General features: G+C 44.7%; 1 protein-coding gene across 1 annotated transcript in view; it reads right to left on the reverse strand.

Annotated features, from left to right (window-relative positions):
• The window catches only part of LOC135903084 (nephrin-like), a 342159-nt gene extending 321643 nt beyond the window's left edge, over positions 1-20516 (reverse strand). The window contains exon 1 of the mRNA XM_065433454.2: positions 20390-20516. The gene's annotated coding sequence lies outside the window, so the exon portion shown is untranslated. The remainder of the gene's footprint in view (positions 1-20389) is intronic.
• Positions 20517-21920: the final 1404 nt, after the last annotated feature.

A 21920-nucleotide genomic window follows, 5' to 3' on the forward strand; every position in this document is an offset into this window, starting at 1 on the left:
TTTGCATCAATCGCGTATGCGTTCACTTTCGTACACCTTCTTGACTTTGTCTTTCGCTGACGTTCCTCCGTACGACTGGCCGTACCGCTCGTTGACAGCTCTGCATTCATTTTAAGCTATAGTTACACGCAGTTACTCAAAACTTGTCTGAACCGGTGCGCACCACAGCGTGATTCACACCTTTTCCCTTCTTCTACACTCCAGACCTGGAATCAAATAGATGTTTACCTTTCCATCTCTCTTCCTGCACCTAAGATCTAGCCTCACACCACCCTCTTTATCCTTCTCACAACTTCTCTAGCCTCTTTTTTCTTCACACTCCTCTTCTCTTCTTTTGACACGACGCAATTTCCTCCTGCTCTCCGCTGTTCTTTCCTCTCCCACGCCTCGAGATAACCGGCGGACGCTGACTGTTTTTCGTTTGCGTGATCGTCTCAATTCTGACACATTAAAATTTTCGGTGAACCTTGTCGCATGACAGCGCTTTGCCACGCCCTTCCTCGAAACCGTTCATTTATTAAAGTGTGTCACAGATCTCCCGCTGACGCGAAAGCAAGTACTACGAACAATTGTAGCACGACCATTTGAACACCAAACCGTTGTAGAATTCGGGCGGCTCGTTCTAACCAGCATATGCGTGACTTACATATTAAAATCCGAGCTTTCAGTTCGGAGAATCAACTTTCTAAAACCATTCAAAGATAGTGTGGAACGTCCTAAAATAGGACTGTAAAAATAAGACTCTAGTGGACAGATTTGCAGCCGGAGACCTTGCGCTTTTGTGCAGAACGGGGTAGCGACTGAACCGAAATGATAGATAAATAATATTGTCGTCGTAAACAAGATGAAATTGACGATTGAAATAGTGAAATAAATCTTCACTCACTTTCTATAGTTTACAAGTCAGCCACGCGGGGGAATAATTATTTTGAAAGCTTCTTGGGCAGGAACTTCAATGTGTGCTAGCTACGCATCCACTTGCAGGACAATCTGTTTGCTTTAATAAAAGGCTAGAGTCGTCGTGCTCTTAAAGGTCTCAACGGAAGGTAAATGCTGTGAAGAACTGTCATATCAGTGGACTGCATAGAGCCACGAAGCTGTTCTTTAGCTTAGGCAAGTGTGTAACCCCGACAGGTCGTTGAAAATCTCGGGAATAGGGTGTGTTTTGAGCAGAGCGCTCACAATACAGTGGAACGTTTGCGTTCACTGTGCACGTGTTACACAAATAGCACCTTTGACATACCATGTTTTCAAAGTATACGAACCTGTTTCTAGTCAAAAGCGAATGGAGTCTCTCTGCGCAAAATGCCTCGCTTCCACCACTCTGGCGGAGTCCGCATTGGAAGAGAAACAAAACAGAGGTACGTTTTCGTCGGTGCCTTTGCAACTGGACCGACACGCAGTCATACAACAAATGTTAGAAAATCGGCTCTCTCACAAAGCGCCACTGTCACGAAAAGGGAGATGTGCACAGAGCTCAAAAATGTAAATTCGAACAGCAACGAACGCATTTTACACGAAAATATGTAAAAGTGCGAAATGTAATCACTATGTATCCGCTTTCTAATCATGCAGTCGTCCCAAGTTTACGTTTTCGAGTCTGAATTATGCTGTCCATAAAGATGTAGGTCAGCTTGCAACTAGAACAATGGGTTAGTGTAGTTGCGACCTTGCACGCACTTCAATTTTGAACGCGCTGAAATTGAGCGGCAAAATGCATGCTGCGCCGGCAATGTTTACACGCCTCTAATGGCAGTCGGCCGTTACACAAACTCAAAGTGCACCCAGGACGCATATGGCGTCCATCCAGAGTCCGCTGCAATGCCATTCTATTGACCCCTGTCGCTGTGCTTCCACTGCGGGCGACATATGATGCACTTTCGTAGCATTAAGAGGGATTTTCGCGAGCGGAAGACAGATATTGAAGGACCCTGCATCTAGAAAAGTAATGTCAGTGGCATAGCGAGTAAAGCATGACGTACTCGTGGCGCCTGCGGCTGAAAGGATGTGCCATATCCGCCGCCAAGGTTTGTGAATAGTGGCTCTGGCTAACACTCCCAGGGCTAGTTCTAGTAGTAACACATAAATACCCCGGAAAGCGGGTGGGAGAACAGCACCGCAGCAGCTCAATTGGTGAAGCATCGCCCGCGTAATGCGAATACGTGGGATCGTTCCCCACCTGCAGCAAGATGCTTTTTCATCCACTTTCATTTCCATTATATTTATGATTTCTTTAATTCAATTAGTAAGCACAAGTAATTTCCCTTGTGCGTCCTTGGTCCCTTGTTTCTTGGTTTCTTATGCGGCTCCTCCATAAAGGGTCCCATGCGCATAATTAAAAAAAAAGTCCATATGAAAGATAGCTACAAACCCGTGAAAAGATCAGTGCTGTTTGACTTCAAGGCATGCAGCATAAGGAGTCGAGACTTATCGCAGCCTACACCTACTGCCATACTTTGCAGTAAAGCGACAAAATGTCGTCATTCACTCAACGCTCCACCTCCTACGTGAGCGCTTGTGTGATATCGGCGACAGTGCGTACAGTAAATGACAAACCGGAACACTTAACGGACAGCGGAATTCTGCCATAATGTCGCACAGACCAAGTGCAAAAGGTAACCAACCTGTCTGACCTATGTTCGAGCTTGGAGGTACACTGTCCTATATGACAAAAATACAGCTCTCTGGCCTTTCTCGCCTACTCAAGGTGATGCACTATGGCTACTCTATGCAATTTAATAAAGAAGATTGTTTCGCCAAAAGGCCTGCCTCAGCGTATTTCGCAGAAAGTAAGAGAAAGAAAAAGGTATACAAAGGAGCCGTCGGAAAAACGACACAAGAAAGCATCGATAGTTTGAAACGGTAGACACGCCTGAATTTATGCGGATGAGAAGCACCTCTCTGTGCCTCTGTCTCAGACAGTGTCGGCACTACCCGGGAACAAGAAGACATGTGGGTTAGAATATTAGATTACCAGAACTTTTTAAAGCGCCAAAGAGGGAGAGTAAAAGGCCCTCTGTGACGCGTGGGGACTGTGCGGTGTGCGCGAGCGAAGAAAGGGGCCCTCAGTACGCCAGAAGATTTCACCACAGCGGCACCAATGTGGACACAGAACCGAGGATTGGTGCCATTATTAGGAGTTACTTAAAGAAAAGATAAAAGAAATGAAACACCAAGAGCAGGTTTCCCAACTTTTGATACTCGTCCATTCCAACGCCCTTCATGCTTCTGACATCATCTTCTCTGCCTAAGTTGCGTTGAGTGTGGCATTTGAAGTGAGTCTGCGTGCATAGTTAGTTTCCTTACGTAAGGTTGGTCGAATTCAGTCCATGATGTGTTCTTAGAAAGGAAGCGCTAAGCAATCAACGCGAAGGGGAAGATGATACATCGAGAAAATAAGGAAATGAAAGAAAAGGCAGTGGTTGCTGGCGCTGTAATCCGCCATGAAACTTGAAGAACAAAGAAGGTTCCCTCATAGATGAGTACCACGGGCATTTCTCTTTTACTTTGGCATTGTTGATAACGCTCGCTGCGCTGAAATTTCGCAAAGGCATCGACAGAGACGTTGCCAGCCATTAATTGAGTTTATGCCACAGTCTCAAAGCTACTGTGATAAATTTTGTGCGAAATACCGATCTTCCTCCCCACCACGTCAATTCGAGCCAATGATGACACATCAATCGCTCATTAGTATTTTTTTTAGTTTTTGTTATCTTTCTTTTTCGTAATAAACTTGTTTCGTAATAGACTGCTCTTTGCGAGGACGAATTTCTTGCGAAAGCGGCCGTTAAATGTGGAAGTTTGAGATAGCTCACTCAAAAAACGCACCTGAACATAACCAGATAGATAGATTAAAATATAATCAATTTCAACGACTGTACAGATCTGTTTTCTGTACTATAACAGTTTTACTACACGGCTAAATATATCGAAATTTTTTCGAGGCCTGGCTATAGCGCAGAGCATGGCCTATAACTAGCTATAACTATAATATAGCTATAATAACTATATTCATTATATAATAATAATAACTAACAATATATAATAATCGCCGCCACTGCTGCATGAAGAATGCGTAGGACATGACCCTGAACGACATGAAGAATATGACGACGTAGGACATGGAAAGTTTCAACCACTGACAGCCTTGCTGAAGAGCATCCACCACAGCATGGGGTAGTCAGGTGCTGCCGGCTGAGACTAAACCGATAAATAGGTATAAGCGCGTTTCCGGTCTGGTGGCCGACGAATATGGGACCTCAACGCTTGTAAAGGTGTGTTTGTCCCAAACCCGAAGGCGCCACCACTTCAATATGTGCATTTTGGGCGCCACGTGGAAAATTACCGCCATGGGATCGGCCCAAACCTCCTCTTTTTCGCGCTCACAACGAGTCTGACGGGAATTTGAGGCGCAGGCTTTTTTTTTTTTTCAAGCGCATCGCGCCTGAAGAAAGCCGAATGTCAGGCCGGGGTGCCATAGTGCCTATGTAAGAACCAGTGGGTGCGCGGCGTTGGTGGGAATCGAACTTGCTACCTACCTCAGCCAAGGCTGGCGCTGTACGACTAGGCCACAGCTATACATTCCAAGTCAGTACTTCAGGAAGATTTTAGAACAAACTAAAATAGAGTTGATGAAAACAACTTAGCACACTATTACACCTCATAAAATACCGGCTCTTCGGCCATTATTGGCCCTTGCGCCAATAAACCCCATACATCATCACAAAGTGGATGTGGCAATCCTCGGTTACTGATGCTGAGTGGTCAGGGCCCTACAGTGAATGCTTGACGAAACGGTAGGAATTTACTAGAAACGGCAAGTATTTCCCTAATGATCATATGCGCATATACATAGATAGAAAATCCAGAGGAAACAATAATTGTTGGTTATACATGTGTGAAATGTACATACAAGAATATACAAGGCATGAATGCCTGTTTCGGAGTCCTTAGAAAAAAGAATTAGACAATTTTTTTTGTTGTTTCGAATGCAGAGTGCATGGGATGAGGCCAAAAACGTCAATGTGCCCCGCCCCTGTTAAAGAAAGCCCAATTTGGCTTAACGTGTATCTCACTGCTTTCCCTCCATCTTAATGTCGCCTGCAGATTCCAAAGGTGGCTTCTTTTCTTTTTACTGACTCTGATGGCGATATAGTTTTTCTCCCGATAGTCTGTGAGCGCCGTTGCTCTAGCTCTGCGCCAAGTAAGGAAAAATGTACGTCGATGACTTACCAGTATTCATAAATGCAAAAAAATTATTCTTCGAGATTTGTTCTATTTCCAAATACACACTAGTGGAATACACCTTAGCAACGTAGATATTTGGCATTGTTGATCCTTGGCGATTTAAATATTGCAGTGCCTAAAGGAACTAGGAAGACGAAGGTTTAGTGCTTGTGTGTGCTTTACACCCATCTGCTTGCGTGTGCTGTGAATGCAGGAGTCCTTAACCTGCATAAATCTAGGCAGGTTTCTGGGAGCCCCACCTGTGGTTGACGTACAGTTAACCTTCTAACGACGAGGCATATGAACACCCAGAAAAGATGTTTATGTTCTTTCTATATAAATGTGCAAAACACATCAACAACAAGCATAACCAGAAAAAATTAAACCATTTTTGCGAAATCTTTGCAGGAATAGGACAGGAATCTGGAAGTGGGTTTCACCCCAAGCCAATAGACACCTTTCGTCATATGTGAGCCATAGGTATACATATCATTTTGAGTACGTCAGATGTGTAACAGCACTGTAGCTGGATATCTGCAGCACCGAACTTTAAATCAAGCTTGTGTAGGGTGTCACCAAAATTCCCAATTACACATGATATTGCGCATTCCAAACCGTGTCAATCAAGCCTGTAAAGACAAGACACCTCCTATTTTGTAAGGATGTTCTGATAAGCATGCGGTAAGCCTTGAAACCACTAACCAAACGCTGAACGGTTCACTGTCACACCCATGAAAAAGAAAATAAATGTTTGTGTTGGTCATGGTCATGGCCAGAATTGGAACCTTCGCCATCGACGCGACAACCGTCCTACCCTAAGAACATGACGTACTTGCAACGCTCCTGGCCTACGATGGAACGGCATGAACTGCCAGCGATGATAATTTATTAGTTTCAGTTTTTCAGTTCACGGGTTGTTTACGCAGGGCATCTGTAGCGATGTCATAATGATGGGATGAGGAATCGCTCAGAAATACCAAAGGCGCAAACGCCAATGAAATAATGGTTTACGTCGACCAAATTGGTAGCATGACGACTACCACAAGAAGACTCTTCGATGACAAATCTATGACAGCAAAGCGCTGTCTTTTTGAGGTCACTGCGCTGAAAACTGCAATGAAAACTGTGCACGCAACGGTACCAAGCACTATACTAGCTAAAGGTGCTCGAAATTTTCTCTTTAGAGCACCTACATACGCCAGTGGTAACTAACTCACCTCATTCGAAGTTCGAGAACCCCATCTTAGCTGTGTTCCCTCTTACAGTGTTAAATAGCGTCTCCCTCGCGGTGCCAAGTAGTACATTGTTTTTGCCTCTTTCTCTGAAGAGTTCATACTCATTCATTGATATGACAGGGCCCTGGTAGGTCTACTACTAAATGACTGTTTTATTTTGAGTGCCAGAATTCTTAGGAATTCGTAGCATGTACACGGTAGCTCAATTATTTGTCCACCATTGTGCCTACTATGTTCATGGTAAACTGTAGTTTTGTATCATCTCATATAACCTATAATATGCTATATTACTGAATGCTGACTGAATACTACTGAAGCTGGCTTAGTTGGTGCGCCAAAAACTGATTATGCTGTCAAATTCCTTGGTTGGGCACTTCGGCAAAATTAAGTTGTCCTCACTCTCCCAACTCCTAATTTTTACTTAAGTTTTTAGAAGTACTCGCCCACCAAGAAACGTTGCATCCGTCATATTTCTTAACGCGAAGGAAATTTTTTTTCTGCAGGGCCGTTCATGCTGAATACAGTTTCGCGGAGCATTTCGTTCGCCTGAGTTGGATGGCAATGGTTTGCATCCTGCAACCCCTTACATTTCGGAGAAGCCTGAAGATAACAATTTGGACTTAGCGGTTTCGGTATACTTGTGCGAGGTTGTCAACAATCCAGCGTATGTAAAGAAGCGCTCAGCCGATCTGTTTGGAACACACGCAAAGCCTCCTAGACTTTGCTAATATTTCGGATGCTGCATTTTATCACCGGTATTTGGTTTCGCACTGCGTCCATTTAACGAATGGATTGGGCCTATAGATGGTGGTGGCGGCTAGTTGACGCCTGTGATATGATAAGAGCGCTTAAAGAGATTGTGATTGGAGAAACAACCATTATAAAGAATACGCAATGACGCCATCTTTAAACTTCGCCTGTACAAAATAAAACGGTAACACAAAATGAAATTGCACAAATATAAACATATTTAAACCACTTCTAAACAAGTTTGCCTTGAGCGCCACATTTCATACACTGCACTAGAGTGAACAGAGACAGTAAATCTAAAGAAACACCAAAACGCAAGAATCGGATAAACAATTAGGTGCGATGTTCCTAAGCTACGAGAGCAATACGCGCAAGAAGGAGAAAAAAGACTAAGTAGATTAAACGTACCAGATTCTGCTATAGCAACTTTTGTTATTTCCGATTCCTTTAAAAACTGTACTATTGCTCCTGCCACAAAATCCCGCAGTTTTTTCGCTAGCTATGTACACAAGCTTCAAACCAACTATAGTGGTCGACAACCAAAAGCAAATAACTTTGGCAAAAGCCCCGTACACTGATCGTGACATTCTGTACAGTGCAAGAGAAGATGTTCAATGTATTTCGTCAGCTTCTTCGCCATCAGTACGCCCGGCATTTTACGTCCAGTCTTGCATAACTCCTCCAAATACCATTATATCTGGCCACATGCATCTAAAAGCAACAAAAAAAAATCAAATATTTCTGTGCCGAGTATTTTCAGTCCCCGAGCGGCCACCTGCTCTACAGTAGTCCTGATCCAAAGGTTTGACCGAATCGAGTTACTTTCGAGCTAACCTGTACAAGCTTTTTGTACATCGTAAACTGTGGGAAGCATATTGGAAAAAAAGAGAGAATACACTTAAAACTTGTAACGATGAAATCAACGCTGAACAGTAAATGAATAAAGTTGGGACAAAGATATTGGAAATCTCGCAACAGAGGACACAAAATTTGCCACGCTTTAGGGTAACAATGACTCCCACGACTACACAGGCGAACTCGGGCGCCAAATATCTGTTGCGTTGTGGTATCCCTCCGCCAAGGGTTGGCCAATGAATTGGGCCTCTGTTGGTGTCTCTCGGCAAAGATGGGCACGTAGGACACTTACTGCCAGGGTACCACTTACGGCCAAATATTTTTTTCTCATTTTCATTGGTACAACTGGAATCGTCCCCGAATTTCAACAAAAATAAAATGTTCCTTTATGGAGAGCCAAGATCACAGCGTAGTGGTTTTCAGTAACGACACTCTTGTGAGATTGCCTGCGTACCTTACGACACTGCCTTCCTCCACAGTGCGCACATCAAGATAACTTGTAAGTGTCGCTGCTGTTGTGTTCACTACAAAAACGGGAATAGACGACCTAATTAATTTTTTGAACAGCAATTGTCAGTAAGAATAAGCTTTGTAGAAAAGGCTGCAAGACCGCACTGATTGTAACAGGCCAACACGTTGTGTATGCGGTAATTGTGCAAGGATATTAAAACTTCAGAGCCAAGGAACCCACAAGTGAGCAATTACTTCTGAGTAATTCTTCAGCTACGTTCATGGCACAGCAATAGCTAATATTATTTCATGACTATATTCTGCGAGATAATTGCAATAGTAATCGGTTACATTTCTTTCTGTAATCTGTACAAGGCTTGGTGGCGCCTGTGTAAAGTAGTCAAATTTTGCCGAATCAACGCTGCTCGGCAGTCACATGTTGAGAAAATTTGGATATTAACATCTTTACAGAACTTGCTAATATGTATCCATCTCGAGTAAGGAGACTGGAAACATACAAGGCTAATCAGGCCAGGCGCTATGATTTCTCAAGTTTTCGGTTTATATGTGCTGTCACTGAGAACACCTCCCACTGCAGAAGCCTAATAGCGCAACGTACTTCTTTATATACGAATAGTGGCTTGCCATAGCTGCCAATCCACTTGCTTTCATGGGAACGTCGTTTTACAATAATTCGCGCGTACTTCGCATTTCGGGTTCTTTTGTTGTTTTTCGCAACGCGCGCGATGGTCTCACGGTTCTATCGAGCCGCCGTTGGTTCCGATTCTCAAATCATTTCAGCTCCTTGCCTTTCTTAAAGACCTTTATTTTCTAGTCTTGGTTCCTTAAGCGGAGGAATACCACCCTACCCGCCTCAGGGATAGCGGAACTCGGAGCCCGAATTAATGACCTTTCCGCGATGCTCATTATAAGTCGCTTGGAACAACTCCGAAAACACGGGGGCATCGCATAAGATAGGCGCTCTCTCATTCTGGGCCCACGTGGCTACGTCCATCGTGCTGTGCGCTGGGTTTTATCGGTAGCCTCTTCGTCGGAAGAGGTAAGCGGACACCGGCTGCTCGTCGACGTCTATGCGCTGGTCTGGTTAGTTCGGCGATGAGTTTTCGGTCTAGCGTCTCCCAATTCTCCGAGGCCTTAGTGGCTTCGACAAAGCAACGCCTTAGGGGCATCGCACTTCTCTCCCTTCAAAGCAGACCTTTCCTCTCTGCTGGTCGATGCTTCTTGGTTGGTAAAGATTGGTTCCCTTATACGCCGCCTCTTCAGCACCTGCCCTCTGCGAGCGGCGTTCATGCTAATTCAAAGTGCTCGAAGAAGGAACTATTTATAGGAAAGCAATTATTTTGCATCCGGGGTACGCTGGCGAATTAGAGGAACGTTGGTCCAGTCTTCTGCTATCCTCCGTGTGCTGCGTTGCTTCATCTAGATCGGTCAGAGGAACACGCCTTGCGCTTGGTGCCAGTGTAGCTGGCAGCTAGCGCAGTGCAGACATTAGAATGTGGCTCAATGCTGGTTTAGTTAGAGCGCTCCCACAACGTCCTAAATATATTTCGATGGCGACGAGAACTATAGTCTCCATTTTCTGCCAAATCCTGAATTGCGGTGGCTGTAGAATAATTCATGATAGATTATATAGGCGCCACTGAACGAGGACTTATAGAAAGAAACAGATACGCAGCGACAGCGTTTCACTGTTATCTGTCTCGTTCTATGTCCTCGTTCTGTCGTGCTTACACACTCTACCATGGACCCTAACCAACTAGCCCGCGAACGCGTAGTAACCACGTAGAATAATATTCGAATCGATATAGTTCAAGCTAGCGTCAATCCTGATGATTTCAAGTATTGTTGTATGATATACTATTGATCTAGAGGAATGCCAAGCTTTTTCATATCGTAAGTGTAATGTGTGTTGCAGTGCTTTCAAAACGTGTATAAGCACATGAAGTGTAAATTTATTCGGTACGGTAAGAAAGTACAGTAAGTGACACTTCTTTCTGAATTTCTTCTTGAAATAAAACGAATACTATACATTAGATATTCTAGATTGAGTATTTCTTAATTCCTGATATGGGTGAGATAACGCTAATTTCTCTTGGAGCTTTAAAGAGTGTATTTTGTTGCATGACTAGCCGAACAGCTTGCTCCTGTAGGTTTCAGGCAAACGTTGGGTGCTAAACAACTGTGCACATGGGTAGTGAATATATGTTTTGTAATAAGTAGTATTGCAGAAGTGGTGAAAAGATTGGCAAACATGAAAACACTTGTGGCTACACTAAACCAATCCTGCCAGCGTTGCTTTAATTAGGAAGAAGGTTGAAAAAGAAAGAAAGACTGAACTTTAGGACCTAAGTAAGAAAATTTCTTTAAAGAATTTAGTTGCTGCAACCACGATATGATGATGAGGCACGCCGCAGTGGGAGACTCAGGAAGAATTTCAACTACTTGGGGTTCCTTAATGTGCACCCAATGCGCAGGTACGCGGACATTTTTGTAATTTGCTCTGATCGAACTGGAGCTGCCGTGGGCGGTATTTGACTCCGCACCCTCGAGCTTAGCGGTGAGACGCCAAAGCCACTGCGCTACCACGGCGGTTGTGCCCTGCAAAGACTTGATAATACACTAGTCCATACGATGAATGCATTCCCACGGAATAGCACATATCTTTATTCCTCGGAACAGATGATTGTCTCAATGGCTTCGATTGTTTTGTGTAACATCACGGCTTGTTTTTAGCCATGTGTGCTATAGAATGCTTCCACAAAGCCTGTCACAACAATGTACACATTCACCCATTGCAGAGAACTTCCCTGCACGTACTTATTGTTGCTTACAATATATTCTTTCATTGTAGCCTAGAGCGTTCAGAATTTCTGCCTATAGATTGGATGGCAACCTCGAACGAAGGCATCATTTGATATAAGGGCACATTTGGAACTGGTTAAATGAAATATAAAACTATTTAAAGCACAACTCGTAACTTGAACGACCAGACGCTTAACAGCTGGAATCATTCCGCGGAGCTAGCGAAGTGTTAGTTATAGCGCCGTATAGTTTCAAGGTGTCAGCCTTGGTGTCAGTGTCAGCTCTGGTGTCAGCCCCAGAGACAAAGAAGTCCAGGCAAACACAAAAGAGGAATACTTCTGAACATGGAAAGCTGCAGCAACTACAAAATAAAAGCCTTTACAGTAAATGATGTCAAAAGTCAAAAGGCGTCTCACTCCACTTGGATGGGAAATACATATAGTAAGCTTACAATTGAAAAGGCGCCGAGGAAGTTAACGAGAGTGGGGGGGGGGGGGGGGGGAGGCGGAGTACTTTGGTTATTTTAGTGACGCATTCGCCAAAACAGTGCGCATGCATCTATTCCCTTTGTAGAGAGTGGTAGAGGAGGGCGAATGTCTTCCGAGTTTAGAGCATGCCCGTACGTGCGTACAACATTCCTGAACTTTCAGCGAGGCGAGCAAAGCGGAGGCATATTTGGAGAGCATCCGCGGCTGCGTTATTTCTGAACGCGAGTTGAGTCGCGAGGGGAATTCAAAGTCCAGGTTCAGGAAGCATGCGAAAGACAAAATGAACTGTCGAAAAAGAAATGAGACACCGCCGCTGCACCAACCTCACTCGACGAATGGCGGGTTCAGCCCTCGTGATGATTGTTACCTCCTCACCCCCTTCTCATCCCGTCTGTCACAACTGTTTTTTTCCCCGCATGTCACCATTTTTCACATAAAGTTCTGAGTGCAATTCACAAGGACACTGCCACTTTCTACACAACACTCTCCACAGAGTAAGCAGGAAAACAACGGGAACAGAATGCAGGTAAACACACGAGCACTGACTGCTGTAGACAGCGCATATCTTTTTTTCAGCCTTTTTTATTTGGACGCATGCTCGCCTCTCACCCCTCCTTCAACGGCCGCAATGTCTCCTCATTCCTCTGCTGCAATATTTTGCTCCCGTTTTACCACTGTCTTTCGTGGGTGGTCTCTGTCTTCCACCAAATAAAAGAAAAATGAAGGACGGTACTGGGGGACAGAATAGCAGCAACCGGACATCTTGAGCACATGATGATACGCACACGTGCCTCTTCTTGAATGCCATGCCATTTGCCCAAAAGGTACGTATTTTTGCCAGGCGTGTGAGTGACATGACTCTACTTGTAGCCTATTCATCTGAACACTATTGAAAATAGGAAGGATGAGTTGTTAGATTTTATATAAATAAAATCCCTTATGCCTTCCGAAACACCAGTAGAATGCGGTATTGCATATCGCTTGGAAAAAATCATATTCTATCAATTTTTTTCAGTATTCGTTCCTTGTGACACAGGGTGTAACTTTTGCTTCTCTCTTTCGACACTTGTTTTGAGTGAATACATTGTTTTAGAAAATTTAGCTTCTATTCTTCCTTCACCTGTGGCTTCTGCCACATTGGGAACATTCGTTGTGTGCATTACGTTTTATGATGGGCTTCATTCGACTTCGCAATGTTTCTACGACTTTTAATGTACATCTACATTTCTTATGGGCTGAAGAATGGATAAAGAACAAAAGGCGACATTGGCCATACACCCGGCAGTTGCACACAGCTACGAAAAAAACGTGTACATAATTTTCAGAGACATAGAGATCCCTATAGGTTTGTATATCCTTTATTTTGTTACAGCCCCATGACCGCTCCAGAGAAAGATAAAGCAACCAAATGAAAAGCAGTGAGGTGAAACGCGAGCGTCCACTTTCTTACCCTACACGGTGAGTAAGGAAAATGGGGAACAGGCAGAGGAAAGAAGGATGGTGCACTTCCTAAACTGCACCGTTACGTGGATAGCGCTTTGCGTCAGCGACTGATGGCATCACGGTCCGAGTATCTTTTACTCAGACAATGGTCTCGATACTCTATGGTATTACGTTGTCCAGAGAAAGATGCGTTGAACGTCGTAGCGAGAAGTGATAAAGGTCATGTTCCCAATGGCATGCTCTCATTTAAAGCTCTTAGAAGTAAGCACTCGAAAACAACACTGCCTGTCATAGGCTGTACGAGAACGGTGCCTCGCAGCGGGAAAGACTAGGTATCGAAAGTTCCAGCAAAGAGTCGAGCTTACGCAGTGGGAAGTCAAAGACAATCGGATAAATCCAGAGAACTAGTGCATTTATTTTCTGGCAAGCACACGAAGTTTCCTTGAGGCATCTGTTTTTGTTCAATGTTTTGGCGCCGTCTGGATGTCTTTTGTGGGCAGAGCGGGCAGCCTTGTAAGCGAAGTGGTTGCCGAAGATGACACAGTGAGCTGTTTCCTGAACACGTTGGTGTATTTCCCTAATGTCAGACACCATCTACTTGTACCGTGAGCGGCGTGAAATGAAGTGGCTGTGAAAAGCTTCTTTGAAAGCACAAAACATGAACTATTTCTGTGCCCCTTCACAAGTGATGTACTGAGAAGAGGGAAGAAACGCGACATGTTCCGCGGACTGCAGATGTAGTTTCGTGTGCCAATGACACATATAACTGTGATCTGTGAAGCCGGAACCACGAAAGCGCATGCTTAGCTGGTGGGTGAGGTCCAGCTGTCGGTACATACGAATTTGGTCAATAGTGACCTACACTTATGCTCTCAAATCTTGATTTTAGAAAGTTATTTATCGACACTATCTGTTTCTCTAAGTTTCCTTTAAAGTAACACGCGTGCCCCGTCATTCCCAACACATGGTTTCTGCCAAGCCTACGTGAAGCCATTTCTTGACATTGCTTAAAAATCACCTTGAATGTCTTAACAACACCGTGTTCCATATCAAAGCAAAGCTCTTTTTTACCGTGAGGTAAATAGTGAAGCTGTAGAGGACCGTTTGTGAACTGTAGAAAAAAAAGGGATATTCGCACTGGTTCCAGGAACGGAAAAAATAAAGACATTGCTTTGGCACATCACAAGACATCATAGAAGGCGGGGTCAACACATTGGAGGATATTTTAGAAAAGGTAGGAAAATATGACTTCAATCGTGTTATTTAGCTTTGCAGAAATAGTGGGAGTCGGGCGTCTCATTTAATTGGGAGCAAATAACAATGGATAAAAGTGCCGATGAATAGTTTTTTTCAAATACAGATTTCCGGGAATGATCGTAAGTCCTTATCGAATAATCGATTGAATGTATCCTGTTGCGGCATCTCTCATGCAGTAATGCAGTGTCATTTGATTCCGAGCCAGTGACGAATGATTGGCCGTCCTTTTGCTGCTTCTAAAATAACTAGGTTCACCGGAGGCTGTTGTAAGGAACACAGGAGGGATAAGTTGTGAGTGTGCACTCATGACCATCCACATTCTCTCGTGAAAAGTCGCTTGAGTTCTTTCTGCCTGAAGGGAAGCCACCTTATGGTCTTTTCCATGTGTGGCAGTGTTTTTCGAAGATCAAATGACCGGAATAACGATCTGCATCGCTTGGACAATAGTTGGACAATAGTTGGACAATACTATGCTACGCTTTTCATTGTATGTGTACTGAATCCCTGAGATCTAGAACAAACATCGTCTGCCGATACCTTCCTTGCAACTGTTAACATGCTCTATGCAGCGTCTCAAGTCTTACATCAAAGTCCATGCTCTTTGCTGACATTGCAAGCGAGTCGTTGAAGGATTTCATTACGTCTGCAATTTTAGCTTGTATATAGTGTGAAAAATGTTCCCGACTTGTGTCATCCGTATGGTCCTAAAGCCTTGACCAATCAATTGTACGCAAGGTAGAAGAAAACATTGATCAACTGCGATAACCTGAGATATGTCACGTTACGGTCCCTCCAGTGTGTCTCTACGTCTGTACATCATTAGATATTCGAAGCGAAACACCGTGACACCAAAATAAACGCCTATGACTGCTACAATGGCAAGCTCGGCAACTTGGATGGGCTGCCCCCATTAAAACTACACGTATATAAGTCGGCGGCCAATTAGCGAGCCTGCTGCATCTGGAGTCAATATTGGTGCTACCCCATAGCCCACTATGAGCTAGATAGTAGTGATCGTTAGAAGTACTTATTAGACCCGTCGGTGTCAAAGTGGTCCATTGGGGATATGTAGACTCGACTAAGTGTGAAGGACACAATGATTGTTTTTGCATACAGACAGAAATCTTGGCTGTTTTCCTGAAGTACTACCACGTACGCGACCTAGCCAATATCGCTGCGCACGTAAATGATTACATTGCTGCTTGTACTGCACGCGGTTAAGACAAAACACTTACAATCAGATAGTATCAGCGAAACTGTACAGTGCGTTCACAAATGACAAGGATAAGTAAGCACGTTGTCGAATCGAATTGAGAGAAACTTGATATGCGGATTCTGCGACATCAGATATTTTATTGGTAAATCGTCGCCTTCTTTTTTGCTACAAGGCCGTGCACGAGGCAATCATGCTTACACGAGGCTTTCGAACAGTGGATTAGGATCATTCAGCACTTGCAGTACACTTCGTGCTGGAGGAGCTTCTTCCTGTCTGAATGAACTCCCTGTCTTCTTCAGGTAATTTGTTTGGAGCCGCTGATTTGGACTCTACCCTGGTCCTTGGTATCTGTAATGTGGCTTTGGTTGAGGCTGTGGCTTAGGCTGAGGCTTTGGTGGGGCCTGTTTAGGCTTCACTGTTAATACTCTCCGACAGGACCTTGTTGTCAGAGCTAGACTCAACTCCCGCAGGCCTAAGGGGCAGATGAAGAGGTGGCTTCAGATGTGCCATACGCGTCTCTGAGGTAGTGACGATCCTTGAAGTCTGAGTGGGTTCCGAGCGTTGTATTTTAATTGTGGCCGCTGCATCCCAACGAGACCATTGATCTCATGCCTTTTGTTTCAAAGCGCAATTGTCTTTTTTATTGTGGGGCAATACTTCGATGGAGTGTCATGGGAACTGACGCATGTGGAACACTCGGGGTCTTGGCTTCACAGGTATCTGTAGCATGGGGCTCAGCACAAAGTGGGCAAACTGTCGAGTTTTTGCACACCATGTTCACGTGCCCCAGCTTCATGCACTTGATGCACTGAAGGGCTGTTGGGACCAGTGGACTCATGGAATGTAAAAATTTGCCGTCCTCGACAAGAGAAAAATGAAGTTTTCCGTTTATACAACCTTCACCCGAGGCTTGTCAAGATTAGATACACGGGCAACGACGACAGGAGTGTGATCAGCAAGCTCGCGCTGGCGATGGATACGTCCATGTCATAGATGCCCCACAAATGGGGCTACTGCCCAGCGGGATTCGAGAGTGAACCTTCGTGCCTTCAAGGTCGATAACTGTGCTTAGTGCACAGCGTCACTTCAATCGCGACATCGACAGCCTGGAGATTTTTTCTTTTAGGGGTTGATGCTGAAATCCGTGATATCATTTGGTACCACAGCTTGCAGAAGCACCGTGGCAGATTACCTGTTGAATCGTCGCAAGTTATCGATGGACAGTTCCGGCACAAAAATGACGGTCTGGTTCTGAATACTCCGAGCGGACGGTACTGTTGACGTATACTTGAGGACGGGGTGGCACTGATGTTTCCTAGCTGGGCCTTGCGGCTCCGCACTATTTCAAAGTTACCATCAGATCGATTCCCATGGCTGAGCGAGTAGACATGAATGTCTTCGCTGTCAGTGCCGCTCTGAATGACAGTGCGCTTCGCAGACACAGTCGCCGCTTAAGCGCCATCACGGGCAAAGGCGCGGGGACGCTAGCTTGCTTCCACGCTGCAAATCAGGCGGATATATCCACAGATATACGGAGAAATGAAGAGAAAACAGCTGAACTACAAAAAATAGCGCTCTGTCTTGCAGTCATTTTGTCTTCGTGTTCCAAGTTAATATATTTGCTCATAGGCAGCTTTCACACATAGTACATGCGGTTCCCTGCGTACCGACACTTTCGCATAATTAGATGTACACTTTTCTGTTTCACATTAAGGAATGTTCTATGAAGTTCTTTATGTTTCGTGATGTTTCAAGCCAAAGACTGTGCTTAGTGGCAGCAAAGTAGAAACACTGAAAACCAATACAGGTTACATTAGGCGCGGAGTGCTAACCTTTGCGGGTGGCTTACTCATTTTTCCAAAGAAGTACATGTGCTCTCTTCTTTGCATGTGAAAATTCCTAGTGGCCAGAATGTCTTTAAAATGATCGCTCTCCATTTCATCGTCGAACTCATCAGTGGAAGAAGCAGTCTATTTATGATAACAAAATGTGTTATGCTAGAAATATGAACAATTATGAACAAATATGAACAAGCAGGATTTAGCAGTACGACGCCAAATATCATGCTGAAGTTGTAGCAATTGGTGTAAGTACCAGTGCTTGTCGTGGAAAAAAAATACGACCCCAATCTGTGAAGATGCAATGGTAGCGAAAGATGGTGACAGTCAAATCTCTCAACACGAAAAGCAAACTGCTTTCACTGTCATTCTATCTTCACAGAGTGGAATGGTTATGATTTGTTCTTTCAGCATCGCGGGAAAGTTCTTCGTTGGTGGTCGCTACACGCCGGCGCCGTTTACATACTCGTTGCTGTTCCATCCGGTGCTCCTCGTACGCATCTTGTTCTTCGGGTATATGAACCATACGTGTTCGCCCTATCGATAACGCAGCTGTTTTTAGCGCTGATGCCTTCCCTGCTTATATACTGCAATACCACTGACGTCACGCTATCTTTCACGGCGAGTGTTCCAATCTGTTCAGCATTTTGATATCTGCGCCGCCGCACTGCATCCGTACGAGATTACACACAAAGCAAACGATAAAAACCCATTTTATGTTGGTTTGTTAGAAATCGGTAAGTCCGTTTCTGTTGTCGGACGCAGGAAAAACTACAGATGGTTACTTATGTACAGCTTTCGCTGTAAAACAATTTGGACAGCGGCTTTAGCGTGCTGGGGTATTAGCGAATAAAATAAAAAGTGTTTTGATAGTTGCGTACCGAAGCACCTTACATATAAACATGAAAAAACAAGTACCCATTCATACACGCAGAATGGTGGTTCTAATATCAAAAAGCACCTCACAGTGCGGGATACAATGGGTACGTTGAACAAGTGAATCCATTTTGCCTATATAGGGATCATGAATGAGCATCCAGCACATGGGGTCGTATAATATAAAACTATTTCATTCCGATGATATTGCAATCTCCTGCCGTCAGATTTACGTCCCCGGCTTGTCAAGCATATGACACCGACTGGCGCCGTAGCGTTGTCTAACAGTTCAATCAAGCGCTCTCTTCCCTTACAGAAGCTCGCATATGTTTCTTTCAAAAGCAAATAATGTTGCCCCCTTCATATTTTAATGTGTTTCTGAGCACAGATGAGGAATTGGCAAAATCCAATTCTCCGGTAATTTGATATTAGCGATGACAAGGTCCGTTGCCTTGGCATTCAGCGGGTGTCGTTGAGCGATGATGTGTCCATGATGTGACGGAATGGACCGTACTCAAAGCGTTTGCTGTTGTCACTCGGAAAGTGATGAAGGGATTAGCAGGCGGCGCGTTGCCATCCGGTGACCGGATTTCGGTGGATCCAGCTAACGTAGTGAGAGTAGATAACAGGACGAGGAATATGGGGCCGGCGTCTGCGGTTGGTCCATCCTTCTTCGCTTAGCTGGCCATGGCTGGTCGACGACGTGCAACCGAAGGTTAAAAATGCGGCCTAACGCACATCCGCAGCCACAAAGAAATGACACAACGATATCGCATACGTGCCAGACGTGCATGCATATACGTTATAGAATAACACAGAAATTCGTAATTAACGCATGCAAATCTGTTCTCCCTCGAAGCTCCGAGTAGGCAGTGCCAAAGAGATTAGCGGAAGCCATCGCTTATTTATTTTAAAACGGAGCAGTCTCCGGTTATTCCTAAAAAAAATTGTTTGGCCTAATATTGCATCTTTACTGCGCACACGTCACCCCGGGTGTTATTTTGATGTTGTTCGACGTCGCTATACAGACAGGTGAAGAGGACGAGGTCCGAAAAATTTGACCTATAATCGAGGGCTAATGGCAAAAATAGGCGTGCAATTGGAATGGATTTTTTTTCTCGTTTTCTTTCTTCCTAATCATGCATAATCGGTTTGAACAGGTAATATCATATGCGGAGCTTGCACAGCCTATTGACCTCGCATTACAGACAGGCGAAGAGGTGGTCCAAAAATTGAGTGACCAATCGTGGAGGGCGAGCGGCAGATATAGCAGAGAAACGGATTAGAATAGCTTTACGGTATATCAGTCACGGTATAAGAATGTATTTATACTTCGCTCAAATGGAATTGGGGCCGCCATGGCTGGAAAAAGCCCACGACTGGCCGTTCAGTAGGTTACGGCATTAGCAATTGAATTATCACGGTGGGTAATAAAGAAGAGAAACCAATGTACAATATAAGTAAACAATGCATATATTTCATATATTAAAATTGTCTATTCTGGCCTCTTTTATAGCTGTGTGGCGTCCTTGTTAGAGCCCCTTTTTAATTGATCTTGTTCTGTAAACCCATCCCACCAACACATAAGCTTATTCGACGCACGGCATTCCCGTAACAAAGTGCTTCAGCGGTGGCCCGCTCACTGCGGCATTTCTGGCAAGGTGCGTTGTCGGTGCACAGCGATACTCCTCGCAAGTACTCTGCCACGTTTTTTGCTAAGAATGGGTTAGTTCTCGTGACGTCTTAAATGCCGTCGCGTGCTATTCCTAGTGCCATATCGTGGGCTGCGACGAGACCATACGGAGTCTTTCGAATGACTAATTCAAAATATGATTTTTTCGTCCCGTGTGGCCCTACGATGAGTCATGATAAATGTACACGCCATATTTCGTGACACTGCGCCTAAAGGTATCACTTCTTACCAGTGCTTACCTGTGCGTACAAGTACGTGGGCTCGGTGGCTGCACTACGAAAGAGCGCGCTAAACTTCTGCTGTTCAATATACAGGGTTTGATCATCGCACTGATCGGCGAAGCTGTGCCCACTACCATTTATGCTGTCCCGCGCGTGACCTCAAACTGCCTGGAACCGTGCCTTTGGCGTAGCCCTGCTGTCTTTCGCCAAGTCATGCTAGCCACCCCAACGCTTCTACCTGCGCCACCTGTGACTGGCTACAGCAACACTGGCACAAGGGAGGGGCCTACGTCAGCAACATCCGTCGCCGGGTCAGTTTTAAAAGAACAACAAACACTCGTGTGCCAATCTGTGGGCTCGAGGGCTGTGCCACGAAACAGTACGCTAGACTGCTGCTGCTCAATATGCAGGTCAGTCAACCTTGGATTCTTTACGCTAAGAAATCAAGCGACTATGTTTCGGCACTGTTGCCGAGCCGCCAGTGCCTGTTTGCCATCACTATGCATTGTATTCTTGTCTCACGCTTCTTCCTGCTACTCTCGGGCGACATAGAAACTAACCGCTGTCCTGACTTTAACACTGTACCAACTGAATTAAAGAAGCTATCCGCTGGGCAACTGCAGTTAACTGACGAGATCACAGGTTTCAAAAGCGAACTAGTCGAGACTAACAGATCGATGCCCGAACTAAACAGAGGAATACATGCCATCGAGAGCCACTGTGAAGACCAAAGGACCTGCAGCGGCAGATTGAAATATTTAAGACTTCTGCGGCCTTGCCGACACGGGCAATCTCCGATATATAAGCGCGGATCGATGACGCAGAAAATCGAGTCCGCCGCAGCAACCTAATCTTCTTCGGTATCCCAGTCCTAAATTCATCCGAATCCGCCGCTCAGGCCGAGGAAAAAAAAAAAAAAAACGTTTGGCGTGGCACAGACCAATTAAACATAAGCGTAAATCTTGAGGAGATCGAACATGCGCATCGTCTCCGCCGCCGTTCCAATAACCGAAACGGCCCTTTAATTACAAAATTCCTTTTTCATAAAACAAAAGAAAAATTCTGTCTAATGGACGGATGTTGAAATGGCCGAACTATAGAATCGGCGAAGACTACTCTAGTACTGCACAAAATGCCCGGAAACATCTTTTGGCTTTTGTAGGGCCAAATCAATTCCATTTTCATTACCCCACAAAACTTTGTTTATAGGTTCTGCTAAGTACATGTACCACGAAACTGTCAATGACAGCCAGCACTCTAGAGGTGCCGGTGCTCATCGCCGTTAGTCATACGATACCCTGGTACGTTGTTCACAACCTGAGCGACCTTAAAATATTATGCCTACTCTTTCGTGAAACCCTGAAAACTATTTTACTTGTCGTTTGCTACCGCGCCCCACGAGCATAGGTTTGCTGACAAGCTAAACTGCGTCCTAGATGTACTAATGAAGAAGTAAACTAGCACTCAGATTTTGCTCTTCGGGCACGTCAACTTCCCTAATATGAATTGGGATAGCTATCCACCTTCGTCACATAGTAGAATCAACATT

This window comes from Dermacentor albipictus, chromosome 1 (genome assembly GCF_038994185.2).
Source record: "Dermacentor albipictus isolate Rhodes 1998 colony chromosome 1, USDA_Dalb.pri_finalv2, whole genome shotgun sequence".
NCBI classification, from domain to species: domain Eukaryota; kingdom Metazoa; phylum Arthropoda; class Arachnida; order Ixodida; family Ixodidae; genus Dermacentor; species Dermacentor albipictus.